This window comes from Chelonoidis abingdonii, chromosome 23, assembly GCF_003597395.2.
Source record: "Chelonoidis abingdonii isolate Lonesome George chromosome 23, CheloAbing_2.0, whole genome shotgun sequence".
NCBI lineage: Eukaryota > Metazoa > Chordata > Testudines > Testudinidae > Chelonoidis > Chelonoidis abingdonii.
This window is the reverse complement of record NC_133791.1, coordinates 12,077,246-12,098,157: the sequence shown is the minus strand read 5'-3', so window position 1 is coordinate 12,098,157 and position 20,912 is coordinate 12,077,246. Positions and strand designations below refer to the sequence as shown.

The following is a 20,912-nucleotide window of genomic DNA, read 5'->3' as shown; positions in this document are numbered from 1 at the left end:
AAGCATGTGGTGGTATTAACAGTACACGTTATTCTTTACATGAAAAAGATTTGCTATTTTATTGACATGACACTTCTAAATAACCACATAACTAGACAGTCACTAGTATAATATTTTAGCTGTCAAAACGGTGGCCACTGTGAATTTGTTGTGGCCGCACATGTGACCACAGCAAAAATTCATTTGAGAACCACTACACCTTCCCATCACCATGTCCGTCCTAACCTCAATGCTGCACCAGATACACCTCCACCTCATTACCAGACTTTCTGTCCTGTAACTCAATTCCACCCCAGCAGCAGAACACACTCCCCAGCCCCAGCTACCAGCCTCTCTCAGCACAAGGCTCCTTTCCCCTGTTCAGATCCTCATCTCGCACTCCCCCTCGCTCGCAGATCCTCTGTCACGGAAGAGGCTGAAACTGCACTTACAGCTCTGAACTTCTTTGGAGCTCAGCGGGAAGGGGATGGGGCAGATCTGGCATTTCACATCATGCTCACTAGCAGACACAGCTTCCTGCAGAATGTTTTCTTTGGCTCTGGTTCACGTGAGGTTCATGCAGCCCGTGACTTTCACTGTGAGCTTGAGGGTTCAAAATCTTCATTGAACCCAAAGGGGTTCCCCCAATTTTGTGCCCAAGCCGGGAATACAGAAGGATTTCAATCCCCAAAAGTGACCCCAGGCTCCTTGATCAACTCATGAGCCACAGTGAAGCTGCTGACATACCTGACCCTGGCTTTGAGCTTGCGACGGACAAGGAGCCTGCTGAAAACCTTTTGCACAGCTCTGGCCCTCTGCAATTAGGGGACCCCCAAACTTGCATGATAACCTGCAGACTTGTATGGTCTCCAGGATTCAAGGCAACCCCAAAGGCTGTTCCCTTAATAAATGGACTGTCTGCTTCATTGGAACAGTTCCCAGGGAACAGAGTCACTGCATTCCAAAAACTCACAGTGTGGGACATGTAAGTGGCATTTAAGTGGCACATGTGATCTTGTCTTTGCAATTGGGCTAGTAGCTGCTATGTCTTCACTCGTAACTAACTCCTTGCTAACTTAGAAGTACACCAGGCCTGTAAGACCTTGCTTGCCTAGCCTTGTAGCTCAACTCCAGCTATGTCATATTCCTCCCAGGCCTGGTAGCAAGACCCAGTCCAATCTTCCTCTAGCTCATGGAATACAGGGGAAGGGGTACCTGCTTAGGGCATCCACTTCCTCACCTCAGCCCTCAGGGGTTTCTGGTTCTGCTCCCTGGCAACTGTCATTCTGTTGCTGATTCTGAGCTCTCAGCCTCTCTGGCAGCCAGCCCCATCTGTCTGGGCAGCAGCCTCTTGAGCCAGCTGTTGCTCGTCAACTGATTAGTCCCAGCTGGGGGGGGAGGAAGCTATTCTGTGCCTTTACCCTTTAGCAGCTGTGGGACAGTAAGGTGTATATAGCCCATCACAGAACTCCTGGGCTCTATTCTGAGCTCTGCCACTAACACCTTGCGGGACTTTGGCTAAGTTGCTTCATCACCTTGTGCCTCAGTTTCCCCCTCTGGACCTGCCTCACAGAGGATGTTGTGAGTTTAAATAAGCCAATGTGAGAGCCTCGGATGAAAGGGATTAGTGAAGAGCACAGTCACATTATTCTACCATCCCTTCAAGACTCTTGGTAACCTGGGTGATGGCTTAACTAGCAGAGTGCTGTTCTAACCTATGTCTGAGCCAGTGTCTGAGTTGGGAGCATTCTGCTGTATCATCTCAGCCTGAACTTTCTCTTTACTGTGCCTTGTGTCCTCCAGCCTTGACCTAAGCATGTCCAGCTCACACACACATGCCCATTCCATCTTTGTCCCTCACGCATTGTTGGCCCTGAAACTCTGAGCGCCATGGGCAACAGACGCATCAGGAGAACGACAAGCTGTGAGAGTCCGCAAAATGCAGCCTGTTGCCATGGAAATCCAAGTCCTCTTTTTGAGCATCTTTGCAGCTCAAGGGAACATGGCCAGCTCTGACCGTGAAAAATCTTTGCAAATATTTCCATTGAGAGTTGGTTTTGTGCCCCACAATGGCTCCCCAGGCCAATTATGAGTTCTACCGGGAGATGATGGACCTCAGCTTGGCTCAGGATGTGTGACGTCAAGGTGCATTGTCTAATGGAAGAGCCTGCAACCAAGGAGATGATTTTCTATCACAAAATCTCTGTGTGAAAAAGTTCAGCTGGTTTTTAATATTTGAAATGATCCATTTTCACTGGAACATTACCGAAAGTCACCAGATGGCACCACAGAAAATAGCCGTGCAAGGTTCATTTATCTGAACTCACAGGAATTAGGGTATGTCTACACTACCACAGCTGCAGCTGCAGCTGGGCCACTTTAGCACTGTAGTGTAGATGCTTCCTACACTGATGGAAGGAGTTTTTCCATTGCTGTAGTTAATCCACCTCCCCAAGAGGCAGTAACTGGGTTGATGGAAGAATTCTGCATCTACAGTGGGCTTAGGAGGTTCACCTAATTATGTCACACCAGGCACAACATTTTCCACAGGCCTGAGTGATGCAGCTAGGTTGATCTAATATTTAAGTGCAATCCAGGCCTTAGATCTTGGAGAAATGTTTATTTGTCCACTGTGGTACAGTTTGTTTTGGATGCTGAGAAAATCACTAAGAAAAATCTGCATAAATCTTTTGCTGACTACATCATTTTATTAGGTATAATCACTGTCTCAAGGTTATGCCCAGGCAAGGAAACAAAACATGCTGTCAAAACATCATATTCACTAGTGTGCCCTTCTACGAAGGATCAAGGAGACCACACGGTACAGCTGGCAAATGCACTCTTAGCAACCTGAACTCTTCTTCATTTTTGTGTACAGCTCGATTTGCAGCTGCAGAAAATGCGAACAGAGCACGCCAGTTGTCAACCAGTATTTATCATTTTGTCATTCTTGAGCTTCTGCAGCATGTGCCTATCCATGCAGGTGTACATGCATATCTGCATGTGCAGACATGTGTTCATGTCTGTGATCATGTGTCTTCAGGGATGTATGTATCCATATGCATGTGCAAGCTGATGAAGGAAAATGGGCATGTATTCAAGACTTCATGAATTGAGTGTGTGCTGTGCACATTTGCATGTGGTCCTAAGCATACGCAGATGTATGCAAGCGAGTGCATGTACACAGATGTATTCAAATGAAGGTAGACGTGTGCATGTACATAGTGGATGTGGAGGGTGCACAAAGCTGCATTTTGCTACTTTAGGCCACTTCCGTGCTGCAATTGGTTATTACCAAGAAGCTAAGCCATGTCTAATTACCTCCCCGGTTTGCCTCATGAAATGTCTTTCTCCAGACCCTGGGGTATTCCCCATTGAGCTGTTTGTTCCCTTTCCTTCTCACAGAATCACAGGTGCTTAAATGGCTCTTTGGTGCTGGCAGAGGGACCACCTACAGGAACCACTTAACAACCACCAGCAGCATGCTAGTGCTTTCAAAACCACTGACGGCTTCCTTAGCCAAGCAAAGGCCACTTGCCCACAGCTGAAAGAAAAGACAGTGGATGGGAGGCAGGAGGGCTTTGATCTGAGATTGAAAACAACAGCTCCTCAGCTTACATGGAGCCCATCGGGAGATGCCAGTTGTGGAAGGAGATGTGATAATAAACTCTCCAAGGAGTTTGGCTTGTGATTTGCAAAGCTCAGACTTCAGAGACAGTCCTGCAGAAATAAACCCCCTTTTGCTTTCAGGCATCACTACAGAAGCCTTTGTTTCATGGGAGGCATTTAGGCCCATTCACCACCGATCTGCCCCTCCTGCAGTCAGGCCAGTGCCAGCTGGGCATCAAATGCTATTGCTCCAGGCTGGCAGAATTTTTGCCTACATGGCATTAGAGTCAGTGATGGCACAAGGTGCAGGAGAGCAACAATCAGACCCTCAGAGCCTCTGTCCATGCAGAGATGGGACTCAGACCTCCACACAGCATGGCCCCATCCACAGACATGCCAGCCCATCTATTTACCAAAGGTAGGCTCTTCCCCCCTGCCTGTTTCATTCTGTAAATCATCCATGGCCTGTGTTATGCAGATGCTCTGGCACTGAAGTCAATGAAGATCTCTCCATGGCCCAAGTAATTCCATACCACTGAAAGCGGCTTGTTTGGTCCCTGCTGTTCTTCCCCAATGGCCTTCCTCACCAGGTTCGAGAGAAGGCAGATATGGAGGGGAGAGAAAAACACAGCAAATGCCCCCTCCTCCTCTTGCCCCCAGTGTAACTGTCAACACAAGTTCTGGGAAACAAGAGGTCTCGTTTTCAGCTGGTAAATCCATTCCAGGTGTAAGTGCTCACTAATGACCTGGAAAAGAAAAAGAAAGAAAGAAAGAAAGACACTGTCATATTAATCTTTGCCCCTGCGTGGAATCCAGTGCATAATTATCAGTGATGAGCCCGAGGGTCACCCCAAGGCGATTTTCTTTTCTCTCCCACTCTTGATCATCTCTTCAGATGTGAAGGGCTGCAACTCCAGGGAGAACACTTCCTTCAATCTCCTCCCTGCTTTTCCCACCACAGAGCTTGTCTTGGCACGCTCAGGGAAAATAGATCTGGAAAGGAGGCTAGAAATTTAATCAAAGCAGCAGCGATGAACAATCTGCCTTGCTGGGAGCTGGGATAAGACTCAGGTGGATGAGAATGAAAAACAGGAATGGGGAGCCAAAGGAGAAGCAGTGCCCAGGGGAGCACTCAGGACTCAGAGGGAAGCGGTCCTGGATGCACACAGCTCCTTAGTAAGTGTATGGGGCTCACTGCTTGCTGTATGAAACTGGGGGGCCCAACCCACCACCCACATAAATAACTGCTGAGCTGAAGCACAGGGTGGCATCACTGCTCTGGCTGACAGCTGTTCTGAGGACAGAGATGGCAACAGCACCCCACCCAGGTTGGTAATGGTGGCTCCCACGGCACCGTGGCCTGAGATTGCTCAGGAGAATATGGGCAGTGGGCCCATAAAGCAACAGGGTCAAACATGGAGGCAATGTCCAGTGAGAGACGAGGTCCTGCTGCTCAGTGTCTAATGCCAGCCACAGCAAAACAGACAGCCCTGCTCCACACAGAGCCCTCACTCTGGCAGGTTACCAACGGGCAGACAGACTCTTATCAAATAGAAGATCAGCTAGAGTCAGCCACTGGGCAACACAGCTCTGCGTGGAAACCTAGAGAGCTCAGGGCCAGCCTTTCAAGTGCTCAGGACTCGCTGTACTGAGCTGTTTGAAAAACATGGGCCACCAGGTGAAGTGACAGTACAGCCTATGTGACAGAGGACAGATCAAAGCCAAGAGAGGTTTATGCTCCCACTCTCTGAAGTAGCAAGGGGCCTGAGAGGACAGGGAGAGAGAAGCCTCTACTGAGACGTCCTGTTACAGACCATGGCAGGAAAGCAGTCCAGGAGAGAGGGCATGGCTAGCTCCAGATGGGACACCCTGCTCTCACATCACAAACGGACATGGGGCCCCATCTAGGGCAGACACTTCCCTTGTTGTCTCAGTCCTGAACAGCTCCTCAGTGTTTTCTCTTGGAAGTGCTGGTAATGCCCGCGCAGCTTGTCGTGCCAGTAAAGACGCAGTGAGGGGCATGGGGGGTTGGGAGAGGGAGGGATGCAGTGAGGGGGATGGGGAGTTTGGGGGGTTGGGACAGGGAGGTATGCAGTGAGGGTGGTGTGGGTGCAGCATCATTCCCAGCACTGGGAGATGGGGATACATACTCCAACTCCTGGGTGCCAGTGATGAGGCAAGAGACCACCGTTTGCCACACGGCACATGCCGCAGCTGGAGCCCAGCCACAGGAGGAGCACGAGGAGAAGAGGTTCAGCAGCAGTGGGAGAGGCACGTGCCATGACCCCTCAACAGTCGCCTGCTAAGCACGCTAGTTTGTCCCCTGCCTCGTCCCAGCCAATGAGAGCTGCATCTATGGGTGGAGGGCAGGGAAACACACGGACCCCTCCAGCCGTCCCTAAGCCTAGGAGCTGGACATGCCGGCTGCTTCCCAGGATCCGCGTGGCACGGTGGCTAGCAGGGAGCCTGACAGCCCCACTCTGCAGCACCGCCAACCGGACCATCAACGGTCTGGTGAATGGTGCTGACTGGAGCCGCCAGGATCCCTTTTTGACCAGGTGTTCCGGACACCTGGTCACTCTACATGCTTCCCCACAATGCACTGCTGAGCACAGCACCCCGGGGGACACAGCTCGGGTCATGTTCCTGGCCAGCATTTCAGTGCCACCAGTGTAGCCATAACACCCACACAGGGCCCAATCTCACTTTGTTGACAGAGGTGTCCATAAGAGCACAGCATACGTAAGGGCAGCAGGCTAGGCCCATGGTGCTTGTCCAGCCACAGATGGCTGTGTTCCCTTTAAGAACCCTGGATCTGGACTCGGGGGAAATGCAGACCTGGATCTTCACAGCTGGGCCATTTCCACGGTGGGGTGAAGCAGAACCCCAGGCTGAAGCCCTCCTAAACTTTGGGGAAGTTTGCGTGTGGTGATGGTTCCCCTTCCTAGTAGTGGCCGGGTTCCAGACTCCTACTGCTTGTCTTAGGGTGGAGACCACCCTACTGCCTTTGGGGAAGCAGGAATTCCCCCAGGATTCACTCCAGCAGCGTTATCGGTGCAAACACTCAGCTTTATCAGCAGTGCTCACCTAGAGCAGGGACAAACCCATTCAGAGTCCAGACCACCCCGGCCCCAGTCCCAGCCTCTCTACAGTGCAAGGGCACAGTGCCCAGTCCAGGTCTCTGCAGCGTTTGAGTCTGCATCCATTGCCCCAGTGCTGGCTTAAATCCTGGGTGCTCCCTGAATCTGATCCCCAGGTCAACCGGTCAGCCGCAGGTTCCAGCAGTTCTGCTCCTTGCTCGCCTTCCTGCAGCCACCACAACGTACATGTCACCCAAGCACACAACACAGGACACAATGGGAACCGTGCGTCCATCCCGTGCTGCCCCCCTTCATCCTTCAATCATCGATCAGGGGCCGCCTTCCCTTTGGGCTCAGGCTGATTCTCATGGGCAGACTCACCAGGGTCACACACCCAGGCTGTTCTCCGGACCGGTTCTCCAGCCCAGAGCTGGCTATGCACTACAGATAGGTGGGAGAGGGTTTTCCCCACCCACAAACATTTCTGAGATTTCAGAAAATGTTGGTGTCCCAAACCAGGTCAAAAAGTCACAATCTCAAAAATTTTCACAATCAAAAAATAAAAATAAGAAGTTTAGATCGGGTCAGTGAGTATGTTTTGATTTCATCATTTCTAATTTTTTAAAACATTTTCCCTATAATTTATCTGAAATTTCTAAATGAAAAGTCATTTTGAACCAAAAAATGGAACTTTTAGTTTTGAAAATATCAAAATAGGACATTTCAATTATTTTGAAACTTTTTTCCCCCAGAAAGTGTTTGAAACGGGAAGTGCATCGACCCCATCTCTTTGCTGTGAAACGTTTTGGCTTTGACACGTCGGTGTTATCTGACACAAGAACATTTCACTGAAGAATTCCCACCAGCTCTAGCCTGCTCTGCACCTGCCATGGCTCTCCCAGCCCACTGCTGCCCCAGCTACCCTCTTCCCCCCAACAGAGCCTGCCCCAGGGAACCGGGGTGGGATTTCATACCATCTCTCTACCTAATCAGAACTCTGGCGGGGGGACAGGGAGGGAGTCAGTTTCTCCTGTTTGCTCATCTCCCAGCCAGTCAGAGCCCAAGGGGCAGAGCTAGTTTTCACAGCGCTATGGTTGTTCTGTGAAGTGAGATTTCACACCTCTGTAGTACCACTTCACACCTCCACACGGCTCCAGCTCCAAACCTCCTGAGGCTTGGGCCCATCCTCACTGCCTTGGCAAACACCCAGCTCACGGAGAGTCCAGAATTGCTCTGAATTGACAATGGCAGAGAGGGCTCTTGATTGAATTCCATCGCTCCCTTTCCCCAAGCAGCGTGGAGCAAATACAGGGCTTTGCCGAGTGGTTTTCACATTGCCTGGGTGTACATACCTTCCCCTTTCTCTCTAAAGCACTGAACTATGCTATCCAGGGCCACTCTCCTACTGCATGGAGCCTCCAAACAGACATCCTGACCCCCTGCCTCTTCCCACTGGCATCACTGCCTTCTACCCAAACACAAGTGGCTTGATGAAATTGCCTCCAAATTACCAGCCCTCGCCTCCAGCCTGCCTTTCCATGGGGTTTTCTGATTGAGGGACCTTGCCAGCCTGACAGCTTCATTACAGGGACCTTCAGTGCCGGCTTAGTCGAGGAAGTGATTTAGAACCAAATTACAGCTAGATTTCCCCCTACGCCCCGCCTCACTGCGCGCTGCAATAATAGCACCAGAGAAGCCCTCCAAGCAATGTGTGTCCTGGACACAGCAGAGAAGCGGGAACAAAGCAGCGCACAGTTCTCAGCCAGAGTCAGACACAGCGAGTATCCCTGTAGAAAGGCCAACAGAGCCACCAGCCACCCAGGGTTTAATCAGTCCTTGGGTGTGGCTGGGTCTGAGCTGAAGAACTGGGAAATGGTTAGCGCTTGAAGTAGCTGGGACTCTTCCACGAGCAGATGGAGGCTGCTTGGAGTATAGTGGACGGCAGGTGGCAATTGGGAAGTTGAGGTGGTCGCAACACAGAGACAGAGCAGAACGGAGGCAGTGATATGGAGATTTACATTACTCACCCGAGGCCAGACCCTCAGCTGGAGTAGATCAACCCAGACTGTGCTGGTGCTACCTTGAGGAGCTGGGCATTAGTCTCTCAAGAAATCATTCTGATGCACATAAGAGCCAGGTGTGTGGCCATGAGATCCTGTTAACAGTCATTAGTGCCTGCGACTGTGTCTCCTGGCTAGAGGGAACTAGCAAGCGTCCCCTTCCTATCGATAGGGGGGTTGTGCACACACCTCCCCTCCCCACTCAGCTGCTGGGTGTTTCTCCATTGGATGGACCCCCCATGTCTGCCTCCCCAGGAGAAGCTGCAGAGGGAAAAGATGGCTATCTACCTCTGCCCACTGAGAGGGCACCAAGAGAAGGGTAGAATGGGGAACTGGGTGATCCATCAGCATCTTCACTGAGCTACTATGGGATGAAAGAATGAAGGAATCATCCACACACACACATCCCATGAGGACAATAGCAAGTGGCAACTGGGAAGGAGAGCCTAAAAATCGAACCCCGAACGTTTGGAAAACCAGGCCCAGTCCTGAAGCTCTGACTCAGTTTCTCCTCAGGCCCTGCTTAGGCCAACCTCCCCCGGCATCAGTAAGAGCTGTCAGTCTCTTGAGTGAGAAACGAGTACCCATTGGGCAGCCACTGTGAGATTGGAGCTCACTGCCTGGGCAAAAGCCAAGCCCAATCTGAGGCGCTGAGCTCCATAACCCCCATCAGAGGCAGAGAGCACTCAGCACCTCCAAGAGTGGCTTAGCGCTTTGCAGGATTGAGCCCTTGGCCTAGAAGGTCACACATGGTTCCCAGGGCCTCGACGGGTCTCTCTCAGAGAAGCCGCACGGTTCTCAACCTGTCAAGGTCCAGAGGATATGCAGACACCATGAGCCACGCAGGGAACGAAGCTGTTACCAAGCAGGTTTTCCCCAGTCAGTTCAGCACCGTGACTCAGCAATTGGGCGTGCACAGGAAGGATTTCATTTACAGTCGGAAAACATGGGCCGACAGCCGGGGCCATAGGTAGAATGATGGTGGACTAGGGCTGGAACCAGGAGGCCGGGAGTGTGTGCAGAAAGCCCCTGAGCAGCCTGCATGCTAAGGAGCAGTGAGAAGCAGCCACAGGTAGGGTGACCAGACAGCAAATGTGAAAAATCAGGATGGGGTAGGGGGTAATAGGAGTCTATATAAGAAAAAGACCCAAAAATCGGGACTGTCGCTATAAAATCGGGACATCTGGTCACCCTAGCCACAGGGAAACAAAAGAAAGAGAGAAACTGCCTGTTTCATCTGACTTTTCTCTCCGCCTTGGAATCCCCATCTGGAGAACAGGAACAACAAACAGAGGAATTTACACTGGCTACTTTACGCAAATCTAACCTTTCTGCACCTGCCAGCTACAAAGCCTTTATTCACTACCCCACCACCTGGCTAAATTGGAAGAGGCAGCCAATTAAAACAGAGTGCTGAGCAGGGCAAAGGGCCACAGCTCCCAACTGTAATTTCAGAGAGCATGACAGCTTTAACCGGGCCGGGAAGATGTACTGACTATATTCTAATGACTTGACAAGTAAGTATGTGGGGGGGCCACTGCTCGCTAATAGATAGACTCAGAACAGCTCAGCTATGTGTCTTAGCCCTATTACGGTTCACAGGGAAGGGGGATGCTCCATTAGCTCAAGTACTAGGAGTGATTCCTTTCAGGGCAGGTGGTTCTGTGTCCAATCTCCTTTATCAGCATCAGCAGAATGACAGCTGTGAAGTCCCAGTTGGGAATGGGTTTATCACTATGGATAGAACAATAGTGCACCTGCACGCACACAAACACACCACCAAATGTTATCAAATTAATCTCCTCGTGCACCAACTTACTGAGTGACCCCAGGAGACCCGTGTAGCATGGTGGGCTCCTAGAATGAGCATGCCAGTTTTTCTGCATCCTCAATAAATATCTTGTGAATTTCAATGGTGTTATTCAGCAATTTACATAAAAAGGGCTCCCTTCACCCATGTTAATGAAATGCAGACACCACTGGTACGGGACACAACCACTGTTTCTTGGCCCACAGCACAAGAGTTTAGGAAAGGAAAGGAATTAAAATAACATATCCAATCAAAACCCCTGGGGATGGGGGGGTGTCAGTAGTCAGAATGCAATTTCTCCTGTGTTGAAATGTGGCCAGGATACAGGAGTTAAAAGTCCTCAGATCTTTAATGATCACAAGGCCAGGAATTCAGCTTTCCATCCCTTTCAACACAGAGTGCTCCTGCACTAATAGCTCTCTCAGAGCAGTGGTTTTCAACCTGTGGTCCGCAGACCCCTGGGGCCCGCAGATTTCCAAAGGGGTCCACACCTCCATTCGAACCTTTTAGGGTCTGCAAATGAAAAAAGGTTGAAAACCACAGTGCTAGATACAAGAGTGTTCAAAGTGGGGGCTGTGTCACCTTAGGGCAAAGCTGGCTCCAGGCACCAGCGTAGGAAGCAGGTGCTTGGGGCGGCCCACGGAAAGGGGCAGCACATTCGGGTCTTTCTTTGGTGGCAATTCAGCAGTGGGTCCCTCAGTCCTTGTCGGAGCGAAGGACTTGCTGCTGAATTGTGGCCAAAGAACTAAGCAGCACGGTTAAGCTGCCACCAAAGTGCCACCGATCACAGCTTTTTCTTTTCTTTTTTTTTTTTTCTTCACCGCTTGGGGTGGAAAAAAAGCTGGAGACAGCCCTGCCTTAGGGGATGGCAAGGTTATTATGTGGGGGGTCAGGAGCTGTCAGCCTCCTCCCCTAAACCCCACTTCACCTCCAGAATTTATAACAGTGTTAAATATAAAAAATGTGTTTTTAATTGATAAGGGGGGGTCGCACTCAGAGGCTTGCTGTGTGAAAGGGGTCACCAATACAAGAGTTGGAGAACCACTTGCTAGAGCATTGGGTCAACCCAGACAAAGAAAAATGTTCCCCTTAGCAGCATGGTTTCTACCGGCTCTCTCCGCATTCCCCATATTTCCCACCATCACTAGCATCATGGCTAGGGTTGCCAACTTTCCAATTGCACAAAACAGAACACCCCCGCCCCCTGCTCGCTCCATCCCCCTCCCTCTGACGCTCGCTCTCCCTCACCCTCACTCACTTTCACTGGGCTGGAGGAGGGGGTTGGGGTGCAGGAGGGGGGTGAGGGCTCCAGCTGAGGATTTGGGTTCTAGGTAGGACTGGGGATGAGGGCTTTGGGGTGGAGGAGGGAGTTTTGGGCTGGGGCAGGGGGTTGAGGTGCGGGAGAGGGTGAGGACTCCAGCTGGGGGAGGTTCGGGGGGGGCAGGGATGAGGTATTTAGAGTGCAGAAGAGGGCTCAGGACTGGAGCAGGGAGTTGAGGTGTGAAGGGAGTTGCGGGATGTAGGCTCCAGAAGGGAGTTTGAGTTCAGGAGGGGACTCTGGGATGGGGCAGGGGCCTAGGGTACAGGGGGGGGGTCAGGGTCCCAGCAATGCTTACCACAGCTCCCAGGAAGTGGCCACCAGGTCCTTGCAGCCCCTAGGCACATGGGTGGCCAGGGAGGCTCCATGTGCTGCTCTCACACCCGCAGGCGCCACTCATGCAGCTCCCATTGGCCATTGGTGCTCTAGGCGAGGGCAGCACGCAGCCTTCCTGGCCCCCCATGCACATAGGGCCACAGGCACCTGGTGGCTGCTTTCAGGAGCCACGTGAAGCTAGGGCAGGTGGGGAGCCTGCCTTAACCTCATCTCCATGCTGCTTCACCAACTGGACTTTTAATGGCCTGGTCGGCAGTGCCAACCGGAGCCACCAGGGTTCCTTTTTGACCAAGCATTCCAGTCAAAAACCTGCCGCCTGGCAACCCTACTCCTTACACGAAGACACACAGTCTCTTACACACACACACACACAAATACATACAATGGATGCATGCACACAGACACTTTTTCAAACACTTTCTCAAGGCCCTATGGAGGAGGTGACACAGGAGACCCAACAGGTCACAGAGGCCCAAGAGGGGCAGTCTCGTTCTCCTCCCCTCCCCTCCAGCAGCCCCATTCCCAGCCCTTGGAGAGCCGGCAATGGGGCAACAGAACACGGGGTCACCGTGGGGCACACGCTGCAGCTGGAGCGCTGCAGCAGGAGTGTGAGGAGGAGAAGAGGGATGGCAGCAGTGGGAGAGGCGCATGCCAGGACACCTCAACAGCCAGCTGCTGAGCGCTCATGAGTCACGTTAGTTTGTCCCCTGCCGTGACCCAGCCAATGGGAGCTGCGCCTGCAGACAGGGGATGGGGGCAGCAGGCGGACCGCCAGGTCCACCCCTAAGCCTAAGAGCCGGACATACCAGCTGCTTCTAAGGAGCCACACAGCATGGAGGCTAGCAGGGAGCCTGTAAGCCCTGCTGAGCAACACTGCAAAGTGGACTTTCAATGGTCCAGTCACCGGTGCTGACCAGAGCCACCAGGATCCCCTTTCGACCTGGTGTTCCAGTCAAAAGCCAGACATCTGACAACCCTAATCAGGACAGCTCCACCACTACATGCAAAAGCGGTAGCACTAGGCCTGAATTTTCAAGCATGACTAGTGATTTGCAGGGGCTGGCTTGTCCCCAGCCCACCACGGACTCACTGCTACGCCCGTCGCCCAGCATCTCTTTGCCAAGCAATTTTATGTCTCAAACCTAGGCAACCCACACACACAAACAGTTCCCCAGCCCACCCTGGGGTATGGCTTCCAGGGGATCTGCCCCTTCACCTCTCTCAATTCCAGCTGCTTCAGGGCCTATGACAGGATTCTCTTCCTGGAGACTCTTCTCCCCTAGCAGGTTCCCAGTGCCTCCTCTCACAGGGGACTTTCTTCTGCTCATGCTCCCCAGGCCTCCCGGCTTGTGGTCTGTCTCCCTATTCCCAGGGAGCAGGCACAAGAGCCTCATGTCTGCTTTCTCTTCCCCTTTCCTGACTGACCCTCAAGCCAGACTCAGCCAGGCTCCTCTCTAGGGCCAAGGTGCTTTTTCTTACAGCCCAACTGGGACCAGTGCCACCCACTCACAGGGGCCCCACTGAAGACACAATAAAGAAGCCTGGTTTCCAGAGGGTGGGTGCTCAGCACTTCCTGGAAATCAGGCCCCTTTAAGGTTTCTCTGTCTGGGCCCTCAAAATCACTGATTGTATTTGAAAGTCTTGGCCTTAGTGTAGCCCAGGCCCCAGCAGCCTTTGGTGTTTTTACCACTGTGGTTTTCAGCCCTGCTCTGAGCAACACTAAGCATCACCAGTATTGCCACCCTCTAGCATTCCAAAATCTTTGATTCAGGCCTGAAACATCACATGATTGGCTTAAAAATCTTGAGATTTTTTTTAAATAATATATGTAGGTCTATTTTTCTTTATTTTCTGGTTTCTCAGCCTTTAGGCTGCACTTGGGTCACATTTCCAAGCTTGTGGGCTGGACATTTATTTTTTCTTTTAAATAAAAGCAGAGATTCTCACTTAATCACAGGACTCCAAGCCCTGGGGATTTAAGAATAACATCAAATATTGCAAAACTCGTGAAAAAACCATGACAGCTGGCCATGCTTCAACTTGGTGGTAAGAACAGAGGTTTCTCTGGCAGCCCTTTCCACTCTCCCCCTCCCATAGCTGGAACTAGGTAGCAACAGATGTGAAAATGAAGAGGAGAAAAGGCCCAGTGCAGACATAGCTAACTAGTTCCCAACACTGCTTCCCACAACACACCGGTTTCCTTTGGAGCCTTTCATCCCATTCTACCCTTGCTTAGCTTGCAAGATCTGACAAGATCCCAGCCTGGGGGAATCTGGCTGCAGGAGACGCTGGAGGCCTCTTTTCTGAACCCAGCATGCCCTCACTGCTCCTGCCCTAAGTAGCCAGCTGGCTGCTGTTACGCAGGAAGAGAAAAGAGAAGGGACAAAAGAAAAAGAAAGGTTCCCCGTTGAATAAAGAGATGAGAAACCTAGAGTAGTTTTAAAGCAGTTAGGAAAGTTAAGAGCTGAAACTGACCAGACGTCATGGAGGGGAAGGTACATGAACTTTTAAAGATTTAGGCTGAGATTATCAAAGCTGCTGAGGCAACCTGGATTCTCATTTTCCATTCACTTTAATGGTAATTTGGCATCAAAGCAGTTCTGAAACCCCTGGCCTTGAGGCCTCAGTTCTCCTCTTACTGACTCCAGGTTTACTCCAGCATAACTCCACTGTCTTTCCCTGGTTCTGGCGAGAGGAGAATCCAGCCCTTGATTCTTTTTGATCAGATTTAAAAAAAAAAAAGGTCTCCGCTAAAACAATAATTATTCCTTGTAGAAAGGTGGGCCTGGCAAGCAATGAGTTTTCAGCTTTTAACACCAAGGGAAGGAACAGAAGCAAGTTACAGACAGACTCCAGCCCTGGAGGAGCAGACATTCTTTTCCCCAACCAGGCAGTTTACCAAGGTCTTGTCTAAACACAAACATTGAACTGCTTTAATCACACTGGCTCAGTTCTGTCAGGCCAACCCCTAGAACGGACACAGTCATAGCAGCATAAGAGTGCTTATAGCAGTATTGCTAGTCCATTAAGGAAAGGGGAATACTCTGTACTGGTATAAAGGCGCAGTTACACCAGCACAACTATGCCACACAAGGGGTTGAACTCATTTAACTACTTCGGTAGGAAATCACACCCTACCTGACATAGTTAAACCCTGGCAAAATCTGAGTGTAGACCTGACCTAACTTCTCCCCAACCATCTAAAGGCAGCCAGTCAGCTCTCTGCAGATGCATTGTAAGTAGCTCCAAAGAAGGGAGGCCAGGAAAGGGTGATAGAAGTGTTGGAGCGATGCTGCCTGCCCCATGGATCTCAGCACATCCTCCTCCCAACCTTGACTTTCCTCAGTCCCGCTGAGCTCGCAGTGTAGCACTCATGCATTTTCACTCCCCCCTGCTAAGTTTTTGCCCTGAGGTTGCCCCTTTGCCTGCAGGCTGCCATGACTGGGATCTCAGTCTGAAACACTAAACCTGGTTGTGTGGCAGGGCAGCGCTATTATCCCTGTTTTACAGATGGGGAACTGAAACACCAAGAGGCTAAATGATTTGCCCAAGGAGTGTGTGGCAGAACAGGGAATTGAACCCACATCTCTGGCTAGTGCCCCAACCACTGAATTAGCTGTCCTATTATAGGGGCTTTTGGTGCAGCTGCAACACTTGTGGCTTTCCAACCAGACTGGTGAGACACCGTTGCTGACAGCAGTTCAAAACTGCCCAAGCTAAGGACCAGGTTACAAACAACACTGGAAAAACACCTGGGATGGCTGTTGTGGGGTGTCATAAGCTCAAGGTGCTCCAAACAGCAGTCGTTTGCAGTGCTTTTTTGTTTAGTATAGACAGGGCTTAGAGGGCCCTGCATAGTCACTGTAAAGTCAGCTGTATTGGTGCCTTTCCCCTGGGTTACCTGGGTCTCTGCAGGATCAGTTAGGAGCTCAAGAGGGCCATGCCTACCTCAGAGGATTTGACGTCATGTCTGCCTCCTATGTGGCTGTTCCATCACCAGACAATGACTCACAATACAGGGCGCCAAAGGACGGGTGTCACAGTCCACTACCAGTACACAGCAGGCCCACAATGGGGTAGGAGCTGATTGCATTCTGGGAAGCTCTTGGCCTAACCATTTTTTTGTGAGGCTACCCATCTGACACAGTTCCCTGGGCTTGTCAAGCCCTGGTGCCCAACTCTAGGAACGCTCTCTCTGCTTATAGCTAGTCATGGAGCAGTGTGGTGGGGAGATTTCCCTTTCCAGCAGACAGCAGCCCACACTAGACAATAGTTTCTGTTGCTTCCAACACCCACAAGCTGCTCGCGATGAGAAGGCTCAGAGTCTTCGCACTGCTAATCTACAGAGTGCTCAAGAGGCAAAGAAAGAAATAAGTGGAAGGTAATCAATGGCAGTAGTTAGTTTCAATAGGTTCCTTAATCAATACAATTTATAGCAGAGACAGCTCCAAGCACTAAGGCAGGGAAGCCCAGCGTGGAGTGTTTATAACATTTCTTTTTGTTTATTTCTCCTCCTTTTCTTCCTTTGGCAGCATCCCATGGAGAACTAATTTGTCCAGGGACATAACAAGATCATGCTTCATTCACCAACATCTTACAAATGTCCTGTAAATTGAATTACCTGTTTGGGCCATTCTCTGGGATAGACACATGGCCAGGTCCCAGTGGAATGGATCAGAGATTTACAAAGTAATTTAATTTCTCTGTGTTATTGGATTTAAACAGACGATAAACAACTGGAAAGCAAACCAAAAAAAAAAAAAGGGGAGAGAGAATGAAAGTGGCTGTTGTAACAAAGACCTTTCATCATTAACTGGTCCCCTAACATGCTGCTTCTGGAGTGGGGAGAACTGGCTTGTGTTTAAAGCACAGATCTAAGAGCCTGGAGATCAGGGTTTTATTCCTGGCTTTGTTACAAACTTCCTGTGTGATCTTTTGTGCCTCAGTTTATCCATTGGTAAAACAGGGATACAATAATAATCCTCCCTATCTCCCTGGAGATTCATTGGAACACAGCACTGAGATCCTCAGGCAGGAGGCACTATGGAAGACAAAGTGTTCATTAGAAATGTTCCAGATGGTGGCGTGAAGTAGACCCAAGGTAACCCATGCAGCTCTGGGTGGCAAGTCATGAGTGGATACAGTGTAGAGGAAGACTTGAAGGCTCTCTGATGAATCCAAACATAGGCAATTTACTATTCAGGCCTAATATCTTCCCAGAAAGCCATCCCAAAGTCACACCAGCCAGCCTGCCCCATCTCTTGTTGCATGGACACACACTCATAACCCTGAGCCCCAGCGTATCTCTAGCCACTGACTTTTCGACTAGCATGCTAAACAGAGCCCTGAGACAGTGGATTTGAAGGCCAGATTGACTAGGACAGCTCCAGGAGCAATAGTAAGGGCTTTCCAATGCATCTGCTCAGACAGATCAGGAGCCAGGAATCCAATGAACAGATGGCTGATGTCTTCTCGAGGCCCTGCCACACATTGCAAACCAAAGAGCTGTGCAAACCCAGAGCTGGAAAAAGAGCAGGTGTACACCTTGAATCCCCTATCTGCAGCCCATTAAATTGTCAAGGGCTCCTTCAGCATGGCCTTTTCCATCCTTGCTTGCTGATCATCTGGAAACAGAAACCTTCCTCCTTCTCAGCATCATCTCTTTCCTAACATGATCCATCTGGAAAAGCACCAGCATTCCTTCAGTGATGGGGGGCGGGAGCCTGCCTGGATCGAGCAGCCCCCACCGCCCCAAACCATCATCCCAAATTCAAAGCCAAACCAGACTTCTTTCTTTGAGGTAAAAAAAATAACTAGAAATGGTGAGAGGTTTTGTTTTAAGTGACATACTGTTATTAGGGCATTTTTGCTCTTCTTTGTTGCATCTGGAATGGGAAGTGCTCAGATACTAGAGCCAATCAGAAAATAAAAAGAAAAAAAAACCTACATGAAACATTTCTAAATTGTTTCTGTTTTGCAGGATTCAAGGCAAAACTATTTTTAATTTCTTCCAAAATGTTTTGCAAAACCCTTATCAACATTTTTCATTCACCAAACACCAGGTTTTGCAGGAAACAAACAAACAAAAACTTGCTTTAACCTGAAAAGCCCTGGTTTTGGTAAATGAAAATGTCAGTCACCATTCCAAAGATTGATGCAGGGAACAGTATTGATAAAGAGTCACAAAGAAAGAAATGTTTCTAAAAAGAGTCAACAATTTTCAGGAAATTTTTGTTTTATGTTTTTTATGTTTTATGTTTTTTCAGTAGAGGAAAAAACTTTTCAACCAGATTTACGGAAAACCATTAGAAAATGGGCTTGGGGGAAAGGCAAACTTCAAGAGAAAGCCTGTTCTGTGAGCCATCTCCAGGTCCATTCTGCTGACCCAAGAGGTTCAGACAAGCATCTAACCTTCTAGATGCTCATCCAAGTTCAACCTCAAGCCTATTGCTCTTCACTCATCACTTACCGTATAATAAGTGGGGCTTGAGAAAAAATATCCTGGGATTCAGGCAGATTTTACTGGGGAATCAAAAACAGGGATGTGAGATTCCACGATTTCCTGAGCCGATTATCATCTGCACAGATCTCCTTGGCTGATTAACAAACAGGATGGAGACAACCTCAAGACAGCTGCATTCCCCATTCTTCCAGCAAAGAGGTATTGTGGTGGCCAGTGAAGACAGGGCAGCTGCCCCATCATCCTCTGGTGGAGGAGAAGCAACCTCAACTTTTGTCCCATGAAAATCATGGTTGCAACAGCTTCCTCTTGCTCATCAGTAAGAAAGTTGCTTGGGGAATTATTTCCTTTGGGGAGGAGGACAGGTTCTGCAGGAGTGACTTCTCCCAGGGAAGAGAAACTTCAAGAGTAGCATTGGGAGGATGAGAAGAGTAGTCCCAGAAGGAACACTGGCTCTCAGACCCCCAACCTTGAAAGCTTTCCTCCCTTCAGTGCTGGCCAAGTGTTTTTTACCCAAGGACTGGCTGCAGAGTGGGTATCTCAGCAACAAGAACACACCAGAGGGATGCTGGGTCCCATTCTGGATTTGTCTGTGTTGTAACACCGGAGCAGTGGTGCCAGTGGAAACCCCTACCCCAGGCATTGCACAGAGAAGACAAGCTCCTTCTTTTAAGACATTTTAACCCAATGAATTATTCATCATAAATGACTTTGAGACGAGGCGACTCACTATGTCACCACCTGATTATGCATTCCATAAAAAGAAATGGCAGCAATTTATCTCTTTTCTCTTCCAGGGTGGGCTGGGGGCATGGGGGATAAATACACCACCACCAAGCTGGAGTTATGAATCATCCCTCTTAGCTGTCAGACCGCAGCCAGTGACACTGTTACTGATTTGCCATTTAGTGCTTCCCACCGGGAGCTGCAAGGAGAGGACCTCAGGTTACTCTTTTGGGAAAGGAGAGGAGCGTGTGGATGGTGGAGGTCTCTGTCCTCTCTTTGCTCATTTCCATGCATTTCCCTGTTGCTGAGTTCAAGATCATAACCAGTAATGGCACCTGGACACAGGGCCGACTCTAGCAATTTCGCCGCCCCAAGCACGGCGGCAGACCACGGGGGGCACTCTGCTGCTCGCCAGTCCCACTGTTCCAGTGGACCTGCCGCAGGCATGCCTGCGGATGCTCCACCAGAACCATGGGACCAGTGGACCCTCCGCAGGCACGCCTGCAGGAGGTCCACCGGAGAAGCCTGCCGCCTTCCCAGCAACTGGCAGAGCACCCCCCGCGGCATGCCACCCCAAGCACACGCTTGGCGCACTGTGGCCTGGAGCCGGCCCTGCCTGGACAGATGCCCCCCAGAGCTGTAGAGGGTGGTGCCTGTAACAAGGCCAGGTGCACATGCAAGCTGTCTAGAGTGTAGGGAGGTGGGTGTGACTTCTCTTCCACATTCTATTATTAATTAAGCGGAGGGGCCAGGCTGGAGGAGGGAAACTCAGTAACTTGTTTCTCAGAGCCATGTTTCCTTGCTACCAGATTGCATCAGTCCCAGGGGCACCAAGTGTAAGAAGCAATGCAATGCAGGCAAGCCAAGAGCAGCGTGGCTGGGAAACGGGAGCTGGATGGGTTTGCACTGAGAAATCAGCAAAGGGCTTCAGCGAGGGAAATGCAAGAGCTGGTAGGTCTAGGCAAGGTGCACCCTGCTGCATGTCACTTTTGCCCAGGCCCACTCAGGTCATCCTGGGCCTCTCCTGAGGGGGTGCTGTTAGCTGTGCTTTCTGGGGCTCTTGTGATAGGGATGTACTGAATCCACCAAGCTTGGTTCATTTAGTGTCCTGCCCTGAGAGAGGGAAGGTGAAGACTTGATTTCCTGATCCCCAAACCTCACTATTACTGGGATTTGGGTGGGATTTTGTATGGGACACATAGGCACTGGCATGGCCACGCCCAGACACACTTTCACATACAGGTAGTCCTGCCCACAGAAGAAGGGTCATGATCACAGGAATCCCCCCTTCCTTCACGTGCACACTTCCACCCTCTGGTACGGCCACACATAGTGACACAGGCAAACTCTTTGCACAAGTGCACCCCTGTAGGCATGCCTTCAGATGTACACTCGAAGGACACAGGTGCACCTTAATGCACACATACACACACACACGCATATACCACATATCCCATGCACATATTGTGCTAGGCACTCCCACTCCCCCATTGCCCCTCAGACCATCACCCACCACTTTGTATTATCACCTCCC

At 50.4% G+C, this 20,912-nt stretch overlaps 1 protein-coding gene across 1 annotated transcript in view; it reads right to left on the bottom strand.

The window, feature by feature from the left end:
• Window positions 1-2,625: 2,625 nt before the first annotated feature.
• Window positions 2,626-20,912, bottom strand: part of UBIAD1 (UbiA prenyltransferase domain containing 1) — a 90,082-nt gene continuing 71,795 nt past the window's right edge. The window contains exon 5 of the transcript XR_012654760.1: window positions 2,626-4,334. The gene's annotated coding sequence lies outside the window, so the exon portion shown is untranslated. The remainder of the gene's footprint in view (window positions 4,335-20,912) is intronic.